Raw genomic sequence first — 17072 nt, 5'->3', positions numbered from 1 at the left:
ATCGGGAGCTGGTCTGGCCACCAGATAGGTGGTTCTGTTCCACGAGCCTTTCAGGGTTCCAGTTTCTTTACCTCTTGTTACCTCTCCATTTCCTATGATGTTAGTCTTTATCCCCAAATGCGTATCTGGTTCAACAGCACAGCAGCCATATTCTAGTCTATTGGAAGAAAAACGTTAAAATGGCAAGCATCTATTTTTTGAAAACCATGATCTGAAAATTGTCTTCATCACTTACACTCATATCCCTTTGCCCAGAATCTAGTAATAATGGCTACGCTAGTTGGCAAGGGAGACTGGCAAATGTAGTTTCCAGCTAGCAGTCATGTATCAAAAACCCAAGGCATTCTATTAGTAAATGAAAAAAAAAAAAAAAGGAAAATCAATATTTCAGAGTGTAATTAGTGTTAGCCATAGGCTGTGTGCCAAGCTCATTGGGAACTAACTTAGACACAGTTAGGAATCTTCTAGGTCACAGTCAGAATTCAAGTAGTTTGCCTTGGATCAAAGTTGCAAAACTATGTATTTCACATAACTTAGTTCCAGGATAGTGGCAGCAAGAAGTCGTCTCTTGCCTCATTTGTTTTTATTTTAATAATGAAGATTGATTAGCCTGTGTCTAAAGGTATGCATCAAAGATATGCGACTGATATGTACCTGTTTCTACCACAGTGCTTTAATCTCTCTGCCAATCTCACTGGCACTGAGGCCAGACATTGCAGCAGGACTCTCTTCCTTTGATCCTCTGCCTCCTACGTTCAGGTGACACCTTTAGCTTTATTTAACAAATGTTAATATCATGACCTTAATTAGGGGATTAAGGGCCATGGTTCTTTTAGCGTTTTAGTTTGATACTTCAATAAACTCAAAATATACTGGTAAGGATAGGGCATAGTTTACTCTCAGGGAGGTAAATGGCAGGAGGATTACATTGGCAGCAACAGTCTTCTGCTTGTCATCCAGTTTAGTTTGTTCCTCCTTGGCCTTTTTTCTCATTCTGGATAAGGGTTTGCAAATGTAGGTGGTAGGTCTCTGACCTTGCTTCCAGAATCAGCTCTGTACTCTATGTCTTAAGAACCCTGTGCCTTCACTCTTTAAAATCCAATGAGTATTGGGCCTAACTGAATCTATTCAGGAAGCTACAGAGGGAGAAGAACTTTGCAGCTTTCCTGCAATGAGTCGCCTGAGTAGCATAGACAGATATCTACAGTTCATGAATATTTGGTTAGCTAGCTGCTATAGTGGAAGTGCTTTTAACAGACATTGAGTGCCTACAGTGTGGCAGACCCCATCTGGGTAAAGGACATACAACAGTAAGCAGAAATAGATAAGTTCCTGTTCTCATGGAACTTACAGTCTAGCTGCTGTTCCCAAAAGAACATGAGTTTTCAGATCTAGGATTAGTCCTTGTATACTTCAAATGGTTCCTCTCTGTTGAAGTCCACTGGAGTGTCCATATTATTGTATCTCATACTCTGAGAGTCCCTGCAATCTTACGATTTTCATAGCTAGAAGTCTAGTTCAGATTGTACATTATTATTACTAACCCAATTTTGCTGTAATGTTGCTCATTATACTGATTTTCTGGTGGGGACTTCATTTTCACAATTATGCAGATATCTGTGTGGAAAAATAGTCACCAAAGTATCTCACTTTGTTCTAAAGCTAGTTAGAATCAAGTGGTCAGTGACGAATTTAAAAAGCATCCCAAACTCTTTTCTTCTTCTAATATACCAGTCTTCAAAAAAAAACTTTATTGAAGTATAATTGATATATGATAAACTGGCACACTTACAGTGTACAATTTGATATATTCTTGAGAGACATATAAAATATTTTGAAATAAATAAAAAGGAAAATGGAACATAAAGTTCATAGGATGCAGGAAAACAGTGCTTTGTGGGAAATTTGTAGCATTGAATGCATGTATTAGAAAAGAAAAAAGACATAAAATCAATGACCAAAATTCTTACCTTAAGAAACTAGAGAAAGAAGATCAATAAAAATCTAGGGCAAGGAGCAGAAGAAAAAGTAATAACAATTAGAGCATAAATCCATGAAATCGAAAATTTATAAGAGCAATAGAGAAAATACATGAAGTCACAAACTAGTAATTTGAAAAGATCAATAAAATTGATAGACAGGTTAACCATGAAAAAAAACACGACACAAATTACTGATATCATAAATGAATGAAGGACCATCACTACTGATTCCATGGACATTAAAAGTATAATAAAAATATATATGAACAACTCTGTGACCAACAATTTGATAACTTAGATAAAATGAACCAATTCCTTGGAAGACACAATCTGCTAAAACTCAAATGAGGAAAAATAGATAACATGAATAGTTTCATATCTATTAAAGAAATTGAGTCAAAAATTAATAACCTTCTAGAACAGAAAGTACTAGCCCCAGATAGTTTCACTGGTGAATTCTATCAGGCATTTAAGGAAGATAACATACCAATTCTCTCAATCTCTCCTGAAAAATAGAAGCAGAAAGAATATTTCCTAACTCATTCTGTGAGTTAATGGCATCAGATGACCATTTTCACCACTCCTATTCAGCATAGTATTGGAAGTTCTAGCCTGAGCAATCAGGCAAGAAAAATAAATAAAAGACATCCAAATTCAAAAATAAGAAGTCAAATTGTTCCTCTTTGTAGATGACATAATCTTATATCTAGAAAAACCTAAACACTCCGCCCAAAACTTCTATCTGATAAATAAATTCAGTATATTTGCAGGATTCAAAATTAACACACAAAAATCAGTAGTGCTTCTGTAAACTAATAATAAACTAGCTAAGAAAGAAATCAAGAAGGCAATCCCATTTACAATAGCTACAAAAAATACCTAAGAAAAAATTTAACCGAGGGGATAAAAGACCTCTACAAAACCCCCTACAAAACACTGATGAACTAAAGAGAAAACACAAACAAATTAAAAGACCGCTCATGTTCATGAATCAAAAGAATTAATATTTTTTAAATGATCATACTACTGAAAACAATGTACAAATTCAATGGAATCCCTATCAAAAAACCAATCTTCTTTCTCACAGAAACAGAAAAATCAATACTGAGATTTGTATGGAACCACAAAAGACCTTGAATAGCCAATGCCACCCTGAGCAAATGAACCTGGCAGCATCACACTATCTGACTTGAAAATAAATTACAGGGCAATGGTAACCAAAAAAGCATGCTATTGGTATAAAAACAGTCTCATAGACTGATGTAACAGACATGGCCAGCTGACTAAAAAAATAATTTCATGTATTTGCAGCCAAGTGATTTTTGATACAGGTGCTAAGAATAAACACTGGGAAAAGGACACCATATTCAATAACTGGTGCTGGGAAAATTGTATATCCACATGCAGAATAGAACTACCCCAAAGTTCTTACCATATACAAAATGAACTCAAGATGGACTAAAGACTTAAATGTGAAACCTGAAACTATAAAACTACTAGAAGAAAACATAAGTGGAACACTTCAAGACATTGGTCCAGACAAAGACTTTATGGCTAAGACCTCAAAAGCACAGGGAGTATGTAGACATATAGGAGTATATTAAACTAAAAAACTTCAGCACAGCAAAGGAAACAATCAACAGTAAATAGACAACCTACAGAATGGGAAAAAGATTTGCAAACTATACATCCGACACAGGGCTGATATCTAGAACTGACAAGGAACTCAAACAACTCAACAATAAAAAACCCCAAATAGCCTCATTAAAAAGTGGGCAAAAGACACGAACAGTGTTCTTTTTAAAATTTTTGTTGGTACATAGTAGGTGTATGTATTCATGGGTTACATGAGATATTTTGACACAGGCATGCCATATGTAAAAATCATTTAAGGGTAAATAGGTTATCCATCACCTCAAACATTTATCCTTTCTATTTCAAACAATCTAATTACACTATTTTAGTTATTTCAAAAGGAACACTTACATTATTTAATTTTACTATTGTCACCCTGTTGTGCTAGTAAATACTAGGTCTTATTTATTTTTTCTAACTTGTTTTTATACTCATTAACAATTACCCCTTCCACCTTTCCCCCAACTACTCTTCCCAGCTTCTGGTAACCATCCTACTCTCTGTCTCTATGAGTTCAATTGTTTTAATTGTTACCTCCTACAGATAAATGAGAACATATGATGTTTGTCTTTCTGCACCTGGTTTATTTCACTTAACATAATGACCTCCAGTTCCATGAAGGTTATTGCAAATGACAGGATCTCATTCTTTTTCTTAATAACTGAATAGTACTTCATTGTCCGTATGTCCACATTTCCTTTATCCATTGGTCTGTTGATAGATACTTATGTTGCTTCCAAATTTTGGTTATTGTGAATAGTGCTGGAATAAACATGGGAGTGCAGATATCTCCTCAGTACACTGATTTACTTTTTTGGGGGGGTATATACCTAGGAGTGAAATTGCTGGATTGTATGGTAGTTCTTTTTTTAGTTTATTGATAAACCTTCAAACTGTTCTCCACAATGGTTGTACTAGTTTACATTCCCACCAACAGTGTATGAGTGTCTTCTTTTCTTTATGTCCTTGCCAGCATTTGTTATTGCCAGTCTTTTGAATAAAAGCCATTTTAATTGAGGTGAGATGATATCTTATTGTAGTTTTGATTTGCATTTGTCTGATGATCAATAATGTTAGGCATCTTTTCGTATGCCTGTTTGGCTTTTGGACGTCTTCATTTGAGAAATGTGTATTCAAACCTTATGCCAATTTTTCCATTGGATTATTAGAATTTTTACCTAAAGAGTTTTTTGAATTCCTTCTATATCCTGGTTATTGATCCCTTGTCAGATGGGTAGTTTGCAAATATTTCATCTGATAAAAGTTGAGCGACTCCTGCTCTTTTCTGGTTTCCATTGACATCCCCTTATTTTTAGTCCATGTGTCTTCATGGGTGAAGTGTGTTTCTTGAAAGCAACAGATCATTTAATTCAGTCTTGTTTTTTTTCTTTTTCTTTTCTATTTAGACACTCTTTGTCTTTTGATTGGAGAGTTTAGTCCAATTATATTCAATGTTATTATTGGTAAGAGAGGACTTACTCCTGCCATTTTGTTGTTTGTTTTCTGGTTGTTCTGTGGTCTTCTCTTTCTTCTTTTCTTTCACCCTATATTCTCTTTAGTGAAGGCGATTTTTCTCTTGTGATATAATGTAATTTATTACTTCTTGTGTGTGTGTATCTACTGTTTTTTTTTTTTTTGCAAACATAATTTCTTTTTTTTTATTTTTTTTTCATTTTTTTATTATACTTTAAGTTCTAGGGTACATGTGCATAACGTGCAGGTTTGTTACATATGTATATTTGTGCCATGTTGGTGTGCTGCACCCATCAACTCGTCAGCACCCATCAATTCATCATTTATATCATGTATAACTCCCCAATGCACTCCCTCCTCCCCCTCCCCCCTCCCCATGATAGGCCCCAGTGTGTGATGTTCCCCTTCCCGAATCCAAGTGATCTCATTGTTCAGTTCCCACCTATGAGTGAGAACATGCGGTGTTTGGTTTTCTGTTCTTGTGATAGTTTGCTAAGAATGATGGTTTCCAGCTGCATCCATGTCCCTACAAAGGACGCAAACTCATCCTTTTTTATGGCTGCATAGTATTCCATGGTGTATGTGTGCCACATTTTCTTAATCCAGTCTTTCACAGATGGACATTTGGGTTGATTCCAAGTCTTTGCTATTGTGAATAGTGCTGTACTGTTTTTTTTTTTATTTGAGGTGACCATGAGGCTTGAAAATACTATCTTATAACCCGTTATTTTAAACTGATAACAACTTAACACTGTTTATATAAGCAAACAAATGAAGAAACAAAAATAAAACTAGTAAAAACTCAACATCTTAACTTTATCCTCCACTTTTTAACTTTTTGTACCTTTCATTTATATCTTATTGTACTTATTGTATTTATGTCTTGAAAAGTTGTTATATTACTGTTTTTTATTGGTTTCTTTAGTCTTTTTACTTAAGAATAGTTTACACACCACAGTTATGGTGTTATAGTATTCTGTGTATTTCTGTGTACTTACTATTACTGGTGAGTTTTGTACCTTCGGACGATTTCTTATTGCTCATTAGCATCCTTTTCTTTCTGGTTAAAGTACTGCTTTTAGCATTTCTTGTAGGACAGGTCTGGTGTTGATGAACTCCCTCAGCTTTTATTTGTCTGGAAAAGTCTTTATTTTTCCTTCATGTTTGAAGGATATTTTTGCTAGATATAAGATTCTAACACTTTAAATATGTCATGTCACTGTCTTCTGACTGAAAAGCCTGCTGCCAGACACATTGGAGATCCATTGTGTGTTATTTGTCTCTTTTTTTCTTGCTCCTTTCAGGATGTACTCTTTATTTTGATTTTTGAAAGTTTGATTATTAACTGCCTCGAAGTAGTCTTCTTTGGGTTAAATCTGCTTAGTGTTCTATAATTTTCTTGTTCTATATAACCTTTTTGGATATCGATATCTTTCTCTAGGTTTGGGGAGCTCTCCATTATTACCCCTTTGAATAAACTTTCTAACCCTATCTCTTTCTCTATCTCATCTTTCAGGCCAATAACTCTTAGATTTGCTCTTTTGATGCTATTTTCTAGATTCTGTAGGCATGCTTTATTGTGTCTTATTCTTCATTCTTTTGTCTCTTCTGATGTGTATTGTCATATAGCCCATTTTGAGCTCACTAATTTTTTCTTCACTTATCAACTCTGCTATTAAAAGACTCTGAGGTATTCTTCAGTATGTCAATTACATTTTTCAGCTCCAGAATTTCTGCTTGATTCTTTTTAATTATCTCAATCTTTTTGTTACATTTATCTGATGCAATTCTGAATTCCTTCTCTCTGTTATCTTGAATTTCTTTGAGTTTCCTCAAAAGAACTATTTTGAATTCTCTGCGTAAAATGTCACATATCTTCGTTTCTCTAGGATTGGTCCCTGGTGCCTATTTAGTTCATTTGGTGAAGGCATGTTTTCCTGGATTGTCTTCATACTTGTGGATGGTTATCTGTCTCTGGACATTGAATGAAGGGGGCCAGCCCCTCCACACCTGTGGATATTTCTCGTCAGGTGGGACAAGAGACTGAGAAAAGAAAAAAGACACAGAGACAAAGTAAAGAGAAAGAACAGTGGGCCCAGGGGACCGGTGCTCAGCATGTGGGGGACTGACGCTCAGCATGCAGAGGACCTGCACTGGCACTGGTCTCTGAGTTCCCTCAGTATTTATTAATTACTATTTTCACTATCTCAGCAAGAGGAATGCGGTAGGAGAGCAAGGTGATAGTGGGGAGAAGCTCAGCAAGAAAACATGTGAGCAAAGGAATCTGTGTCACAAATAAGTTCAAGGGAAGGTACTATGACTGGATGTGCATGTAGGCCAGATTTATGCTCTCCACCCAAACATCTCAGTGGAGTAAATACTAACAAAGCAGCATTGCTGCCAACATGTCTCACCTCCCACCATAGGACGTTTTTTCTCCTATCTCAGAATTGAACAAATGTATAATCGGGTTTTATACCAAGACATTCCATTCCCAGGGGCAGGCAGGAGAAAGAGGGCTTCCTCTATCTCAACTGCAAGAGGCTTTCCTCTTTTACTAATCCTCCTCAGCACAGACCCTTCATGGATGTCGGGCTGGGGGACAGTCAGGTCTTTCCCATCCCCCGAGGCCATATTTCAGACTATCACATGGGGAGAAATCTTGGACAATACCTGGCTTTCCAGGGCAGAGGTCCCTGTGGCTTTCCACAGTGCGTTGTGCCCCTGGTTTATCGAGACTAGAGAATGGCGATGACTTTTACCAAGCATACTGCTTGTAAACATTTTGTTAACAAGGCACATCCTGCACAGCCCTAGATCCCTTCAACCTTGATTTCATACAACACATGTTTTTGCAAGCTCAAGGTTGGGGCAAAGAGGTTGGGGCAAAGTTACAGATTAACAGCATTTCAGGCCAAAGCAATTATTTAGGGTACAGGTCAAAATGGAATTTCTTATGTCTTCTCTTTCTACGTATACACAGTAACGGTCTGATTTCTCTTTCTTTTCCCTACAATTGAATGATTAGGTATTTACTGTAGTCTTCACAGTCTGGGCTTGTTTGTATTCATTCTTCTTGGGAAGAATTTCCAGGTATCTGAAAAAACTTAGATGTTGTGATCTAAGCTGTATCTGTATTATGGGACACCCCAAGCCCAGTAACACTGTGGTTCTTACAGACTCATAGAGGTAATGCCTTGATGGTCTTAGACAAGATCTGGAAGAATTCTCAGCTTATAAGTAAAAGACTCTTGTTCTCTCCTCTTAGTTTCTCTCAAACAAATAGAGTCTCTCTCTCTCTGTTCCAAACTGCCTAGAGTTGGGGGTGGAGTGACAAAAACACCCCTGTGGCCACCACCACTAGGATTGCACTGGTTCAGAACTAATCCAGCCCAGCACTGGATCTCACCTAAGGTCTGCTATAACCACTCCCTGGCTACCACCTATGTTTACGCAAGGCTCTGGGGCTGTAGATGGCAAAGCCAGCCAGGCGTGTTCTTCCCTTCAGGGGTCAAGTTCCTGTAAGCCCAGGGCAGGTCCAGAGGTACTGTTCAGGAGCCAGGGACTAGAGTCAAAAGCCTTAGAAGTCTACCTGATGTTCTATTGTACTGCACCTGAGCCGGAACTAAAACCACAAGACATAGCTCTTCCCATTTTTCCCTCCTATTTTCAAAGGCAGAAGAGCCTTCTCCCATGGCCACCACCACCACAAGCCCATAGGGAGTACTGCTGGGCTACCACCAATGTTTCCTTAAGGCCTGAGGGCTTTTCAGTCAGCTTGTGGTGAATGCTGCCTCGCCTGGGACTCACCTTTTAGGGCAGTGGGTTTCCCCCTGGCCCAAGGAAGGTCCAGAAGTGCCATCCAAGAGCCAAGGCCTGGAATCGCAGACTCCCAAGAGCCCACTTTGTGCTCTACCCCCTGTGGCAGAGCTGGAACTTAAGGTGCCAAAGTGCCCTTTATTTTTCCCTCACTTTTCTCAAGAAGGAGTTTCTTACCATAGGCACCACCCCTGGGAATGTACTAAGTCTCTCCTAAAGCCAGCAAGTCTCAGAGTCTCACCCAAGGCCCACAATTTACTACCTGGGTATTGCTGCTCACTATAAGGGCCCAAGGACTCTTCAGTTAGCAATTGATGAATCCTGGACTGGATCTTTCCTTTCAAGGCAGCAAGTTCCCCTCTTATGCGGGTCTCATGACTCTGACTGGTGCCCTGTCCTACTGTCTTGCATCTTGGATACCAATCAAACTTTTAATGGCCATTGAAATAATGGTCATTATTTTTAATGGCCATTGAAATAATGGCCATTATTTTTAATGGCAAAACTGCAATTACTTTTGCACCAAACTAATAGTACAACCTTTAGGGAAAACAGTATGGAGATTTTGCAAAGAACTAAAAATAGAACTACCCTTCAATCCAGCAGTCCAACTACTGAGTGCATACCCAAAGGGAAATAAATCATTATATCAAAAAGATTTGTATGTTTACCACAACACTATTCATAATAGCAAACATATGAAATCAACATATCTATTGATCTGTTAGTACGACTGGACAAGTGTCCATCAATATATTAATACATAAAGAAAATGTAGTATATATACACAGTGGAATACTATTTGCCCATAAAAAATGAAATCATGTTATTTTTAGCAATATGGATGGAACTGGAAGTTATTATATTAAGTGAAATAAGCCAGGCACAGAAAGACAAATATATTCCCACTCATATGTGGCAGCTTAAAAAGTTGACTTTATGGAAGTAGAGAGTAGATTAATAGTTACCAGAGTCTTGGAATGGTGTGTGTTTGGGTAAAAAGGATGAAGGAGAAAGAGAGGTAGCTTAATGGATACAAATATACAGTTCAGTAGAAGGAATACATTCTAATGTTGGATAGCAGAGTAAGATAACTATAGTTAACAACAATGTACTCTGTGACAGATTGAACTCTAACACATCTTTTCCTGATTTTTGAGCACTTCAAAGTTTGAAGAGATTGACTTCTGCTGACCTGGTTTAGGTTATGTGCAGTCATACACTGCAAAATGATGTTTCAGTCAATGATGGCTTGCCTATATGACAGTGGTCTCATAAAATTATAATGGAGCTGAAAAATTCCTGTCTCCTAGTGATGTTGTAGTTATTGTAATGCTATAGGGCAACACATTACTCCCACGTTTGTGATAATGCTGGTGTGAACAGACCTATTGTGCTGTTAGTCATATAAAACTGTAGTACAAATAATTATGTATAGTACCTAATACTTGCTAATGATAAACAGCTATGTTACTGGTTTATGTACTTACTATACTTTTAAATCATCATTTTAGAGCATACTCATTCTACTTATTAAAAAAAAAAGTTAACTGTAAAACAGCCTCAGGCAGGTCTTTCAGAAGGTGTTCCAGAAGAAGGCATTGTCATCACAGGAGGTGCATATTATTGCCCTGAAGATTTTCCAATGGGAGAAGACGTTGAGGTGGAAGACAGTGATATTGATGATTCCGACCCTGTGTAGGCCTAGGCTAATGTGTGTGCTGGTGTCTTAGTTTTTAATAAAAAGATTTTAAAAGTTAAAAAAAAAATAAAAAAATTAAAAAATAGAAAAACATGTATAGAATAATGACATAAAGAAAGAAAACATTTTTGTACAGCTGCACAATGTGTTTTAAGCTGTGCTATTGAATCAAAAGTTAAACAAATTTAAAAGTTTATAAAGTAAAAAACTTACATTAAGCTAAGACTAATTTAGTATTGAAGGAAAAAATTATCTAGTTTATAAAGCCTATAGTCAAGTATAGTAATGTCCTAGGCCTTCACATTCACTCTCCACTCACACACTGACTCACCCAAAACAACTTTCAGTGTTGCAAGCACCATTCATGATAAGTGCCTTATACAGCAGTAACTTTTTAAATTTTTTTGTATTTTGTACCACATTTTTGGTGAAACTTATGTTCTGGTTGGAGGCAGCTGATAATAAACAAATAAACCAAAAATTAAAAATCAGATAATTCAGAGAATTGTCCAGAAAAATAAAATAAAGCTATGTGAAAGAAAGTGACTGGTGTCTGCATGAGGTTTGGTGACCTCGGAGGGTCTCCATGATCAGGAATAGCAATCTACCCCTGAATGCCAAGAAGGAGCCAGAAAAGAACTAGTTATAGTTGAGGGGAGGGGGAAGCATTCCATAAAGAAGGACTAGATAGTGTAAAGATTCGACTAAAAGTTTCTCCTCCTGAAATGGGAAGACTCTTGGCATATTCCTGTGGCTGAGGCAGAGTGGGTGAAGGAGAGGGAGGAGTGGGGCAATGTTTGAGGGTTGGAGGACAGACATCAGGTAGGGCAAGGAATGTGTAAGCAAGGACCAGTTAGGTTTATATTTTAAGTATGATTAGAAGCCATTGAAGCTTTTTAATCAAGGAGTGACATGATCTGATTTTTTTTTCCTGCTAAACTTCCATGCCTTCCTTAAAGATTGTGGACTGTAAGTGTGAGAGCAGAATAGGAGAGATAGGTTAGGAGATCATTGTAGTGAACAGGCTGGTGGATGGCATTGGCTTAGATTAGCAGTAGCAGAGGGAGTGAAGAAAAGGAGATGGAATTCAACACGTGTTTTTGGAAGCAGAGTTAAAATGAGCTTGTTGATGAGAAGAGAGTAATACAAATAATGATAATAATGATAACATCTTTTAAGAACCTACTATATGCTGGGCACAGAGTAACACACTTAATCTGCATAACCATACTCTGAAGTAGGTACTTTTATAAACCCTGTTTTACAAATGAAGAAACTAAAGGTAAAGTATCTAATTTTTAACAACTAAGCAAAAATAGTTAATGTTTCAATTTTGGGTGGTGGTACTATTTGTTGATATGAGAAAAAAATGAAAGGAGAATAGGTTTAAGTGGAACAATAAAGAATTATCTTCTGGCCATGTTAAACTTGATGTATTTATTAGTTATCCAAGTGGAAGTGTCAAGTAGAAAGCTGATTATTCAGGTCTGACGATTTGGGAAGAAGTAGTTTTAGGTCACGGGACTAGATGAAATCACCTAGGAAGAATATATAGAGAGAATCAAGAGGTACTGAAAGAGTCTTGGATCTGCCAAAGCTTAGAAATAGAAGAGAGGAGAAGGAGCCAACAAGAGGTCTGAAATAAAGACCAGTCAAATGGAGAAAGAGAGAGGAAACTTTTCATAACTGCTAGCAGGAAGGAGGGTCTCGAAATACAACTCGTCTTCACCCCTGGTGACTAACTGATGTTTTCTGGGCACATAGATTTCTTGTGAGAAAATACGGATGGAGGGAGACGAATATGTGATTGGGGCAATGCAGAGGTTAGCAAGAGTGGTCAAAATTAGACAGGCTACAGGTAAACAAGTCCAGGAAAGTATGGTCTGCAGTTGAAGTTTAGCAAGGAAACAGTCAATTTTAGCAAGTTCTGATGAGTATATGCCATGATTTTGGGTTTAGCAAGATAACTGAGTTCAAGAGCTTGCAAAAGTATTACAGAAAATATCTCAAGCAGTTTTTTTCCCCCCACAAAGGGTTGTAGGGAAAGAAGAGAAAGTCTGACATCATCACCAAGAATGTAAAAGAGATTTTCAAAAAGAAGGGATTGGTCACTGTGTTGACTTTGCGGAGAAAAAATGAGATAAGAACGGAGAGGTGGTACTCGGAGTTGTCAGTGTGTAGGTCACTGGGATCTCACAGTATCTCAGTTGAGTGGCTAGAAAGGAAGCTTGATTATGGTATGCTGAAGAAATGGGAGTTGAAGTGGAGATAGCAACTAAAGGAAATTCCTTCAAAATGTAGCTTCATATATATATATATGCATTTGTATACTTACTGGCGCCTTTAATGTACAAATTGTTGCTTACTTGCTAGAGATATGATCCTAAACCTTGCAATTTTCATTTAATAAAATATCTTAGCCATTTTTTAAGTGTGTATAGATTTCTACTGTTTAAAAAATGACTATATATAATGTCTCATACAGTGAGCACTGGTATTGTGTCTAGCTGTCTAATGTTATAAACAATGCTTCAGAGAAGGTGTTTGTAGTCATATTTATTTATTTATTTTGAGACAGGGTCTCGTTTTGTCACCCAGGCGGAGTGCAATGGTGATCTCGGCTTACTGCAGCCTGAACTTCCCAGGCTCAAGAGATCCTCCCACCTCAGCTCCCCAAGTAGCTGGGACTACAGGCATGCGCCACCATGGCTGGTTAATTTTTGTATTTTTAGTAGAGCCAGGGTTTCACCATGTTGAACAGGCTGGTCTTGAACTGCTGGACTCAAGTGATCCACCCATCTTGGCCTCCCAAATTACTGGGATTACAAGCATGAGTCACCGTGCCTGGCCTAAAAATTCTTGAGTATGTCTGTAGGACAAATTCATAAAAGGAGAACTATTGGGCAAAAGGGTATTTTCATTTAAATACCGATAAACATGACTGGATTTCCTTGCCAAGAGTCTCTATTTCCTATGTACAAGAATATCTGTTTCTTCCCTGCTTGCCAATTCAGAGCTTGTGGTTATTTGCCAGTTGGATTAGTAAAAAATGACTACATTTAGTTTCAATTTTATTGTTTATTATTTTTAATTACATTGTCGTAAAGCTCAAAAATCTTTGAATTTCAAAAATTGCATTATTTTAATCACGTTAGTTTAAATGCCACTTTTAAAAAAGCCATTTGCATTTTTTTTTTCCCTGAAATCATGACCTTCACCCAGATTTCTTCTATTAGGTAGTTGATCCTTTTCTTGTTGGCTTGTGTATACTACAATACACTAAGGGAACTAGATATTTATCTATTACTTATGTTGCTAGTATTTTCTTTACATTTTTTCTGGTCTTTGACCTTGACTATGGTATTTTTACCACATATAAATTTTGTTTTTAAAATGTAGCCAGAATTATCAAACTTTTTGGGGGAGTGGGGCTTCACAGTTCTGTGTCATGCTTAGAAATACCATTTTTACTGCAATAATATCATGCTGCCAAAGTTTCTTTGAATTCTTTTGTGGTTTAATTTTTGCTGTAGCATTTTTGACCCATCCGACACTTATTTTGTTATGAGATGTAGACAGAGATCTTACTTCATTTTTTTTTCTACCATGGCTATTCAATTTGCTAACTAATCTATCTTCTTCCTACTGATTTAAAATGCTATCTTAATCAGAAAGTAAAATTCTCTCTATCTCTTTCTGTCATCTATCTATCTATCTATCTATCTATCTATCTATCTATCTATCTATTATCTATCTATCTATCTATCTATCTATCTATCTATCTATCTACTTATCTATCCAGTTAAAACTAGTTGGAGCCTCCACTGGCTCTATTGAGCTTTCTATCTACCTATATGCTAACATGAGCCTTTTTTAAATTATAGAAGCTTAATTATTATTGTCCATAAATTTTAGACTTAGTCCCCATACTTCCCAATTTCCTTTTCTTCAGAATTTTTTGGCTATTCTTTAAATTTCGATTTTCATTATAAACTTGAGAATCAGCTGCTCTAGCCAATTACAAGAAAAGTCCTGTTGACAACTTGAATAGGTTCCTATCAAACCTGCTCCTCTCTGTCTTCTACATCTTAGAAATGAAAACTCCATCCTTCTGGCTTCTCAGGCTAAGAATTTTGGAATCATCCTATTTTTTCTCATTCTTATACTTCAAGTGTTAATTGGCAAATCTACTTCAGTCTGCCTTGTGAATCTATCCAGAAGCCAATCATGTTTCACTACCTCCACTGCTCGCATCTTTTCACAAATCATCCTTATCTCTCATCTCCATTATTGCAAAAGCCTGCTTTAACAGTCTTCCTGCTTTTATGGCTGCCCTGTGAACATTCAGGCACAATCATGCTTTAGTTTAAAAACAAAATCAGATCATGTCATTCCATTGCTTAAGTACCTGTCTAATGCCTTCCCATAAACCACTGTCCTCATGATGTTCTGAAAGGCCCTATATGGCCTGGCTTTTGTGATCTCTCTGACTTGATCTAGGATTCTCATCCTCTTTTAGTCTACTGCTGGCACACTGCCCTCCTCAAATGTGCCCGGTACGCTCCTCACTCAGAACCTCTGCCCCTATTCTTTCCTCTGCCTGCAAAGCTGCTTCCCAAGATAGCTGTATGTCCTTTTTCCTAATCTCTTTCTAGTCTTTGCTCAGGAATTATTATCTCAATAAGAATTTTTTTCTGACTACTCGATGTAAATCTGCAACTCCTTTCTTTCCTACTTTATTTTTTTCTTACACCATTAATCTTCATTTAGCATATGACTTGCACTGACAGTTTATTCTCCCTCTGCTCCTCACACTAGAATGTGAGCTTCATGAGGGGAGAGGTTTTTGTCTGTTTTGTTCACTGCTATGTCACCAATGATCTGTACATAGTAAATATTCAGCAAACATTTGTTGACTGAGTAAGAGATACAAAACAAAAGGAAAAAATTCACACTCTAAGAAGTACAGAAAATAAAGCAATCTGAAAGAGACATTAAGGTATGTCAAATGTCTTAAAAGACGATAAAGAGATTAGATTTCGTAAGGTAAAAATGGAAGCGTTTACACATAACAAAATAACTTATATTTACAATAGCACCAATACAATTTCTAAATGTGAAAATATAATCTTTGAATTTATAATAATGCCTAATGCATATAGTTATTATTAATTCCTGGCAACTTTTGAAGCATTTTAAAAGCATTTTGTAAAAAAAACTAATTTAATTTGAGGAAGATAAGACGGGAAAATGAAGACATAGGAGTGAAGTGAAGGATAGCTCCAAACTACTCATCCATTAAGTGATGAAGACAGGATTCAGACCCACGCAGTCTCCTGACCACTATGCTGTTCTCTCTAGCTACTTTTATTTCTCCACTGTACTATGCTCCTCCTTGAGACTTTTTTTTTGTCTACAACATGGAGGGTATGAGGTTAGGCTACACGATGTGCTAAATTTTGTAAAGCAAAGCGGTGTTTGCACGGTCTCTCAGTGTCTGCACTGCCAAATCTCATGCAATGTCATCTGTGTAGTTTGTGTAGTTTGAAAACGAAAACACCAAAACAACAGAATAGAATTTTACCTGGAAAATCCCAAGGACTATTTGGTGAAAACCCATAAAGCATCATTAACTGCAGAAAAAATGCATTCCCCTGAAGGCAGGCAATATAGAACAGCACCCAAGAGTGCAGTGAACTGGAGAGCTTAGGTAAAATCTGGTTGACGTTCTGAGCTGAGCCAGAGAGCTTCTGGGATGCGATGGGTTGAATCCGCCCCCATGTGGTCTTAAGGTGCAACTACAGAAGCAAACCAACTCCCAGAGTTGCTGGGAGAACTTGGCTGTTTTCATGTTTCCTTCCAACCACTATGTCTCCAGATCTAAAGTCATCGATGAGAGTGATCACGCCCGTAAACTTCTAGGGAATATTCGTTGTCTAAACTGACTGTATGATAAGGTATGAATTCCTGAGAAAGCACAGCATTCCTAGCCGTTCATAATCTGGGCCAGCTTAACTTCCCATCCTTGGCTCCATCTATGGGCATCTTTATTTCCTCCATATGTGAGGCACACTCATTGCTCTGTGCTTCTGCATGTATAATCTTGTGGGTTGGAATGCCCTATGCATCCCTTTCTACTGAAAGAAGTCTCCATAATATTTGAAAACCTAGCTTAAAAATTATCTGTAACCTTTGTGTCTCTGCCACCAAGAGCCTGAGTTATTTTGGGAAGAATGCGATGGTTCTTTTGGCTTTGCATCACCCAGACCCCTAAGATTAGGTGGATTTGCATTTGTGCCAGGGGTTGCACAGCATTCTCTGTCAGGATGAAGATGGAGAATCTTCACTTTTCTAGTGAAAGTTGGTGCCCGCTAGAAAGTTGATGCCCTTTGCTTATTGCATTTTATTTCAAGAGTTTTAAGTAATCAAAATCACCTAATCTGGCATCCCTATTTCCCACC

The sequence above is a fragment of the Rhinopithecus roxellana genome, chromosome 12 (genome assembly GCF_007565055.1).
Source record: "Rhinopithecus roxellana isolate Shanxi Qingling chromosome 12, ASM756505v1, whole genome shotgun sequence".
In the NCBI taxonomy this organism is placed as follows: Eukaryota; Metazoa; Chordata; class Mammalia; order Primates; family Cercopithecidae; genus Rhinopithecus; species Rhinopithecus roxellana.
Note: the sequence above shows the minus strand (reverse complement) of the source record.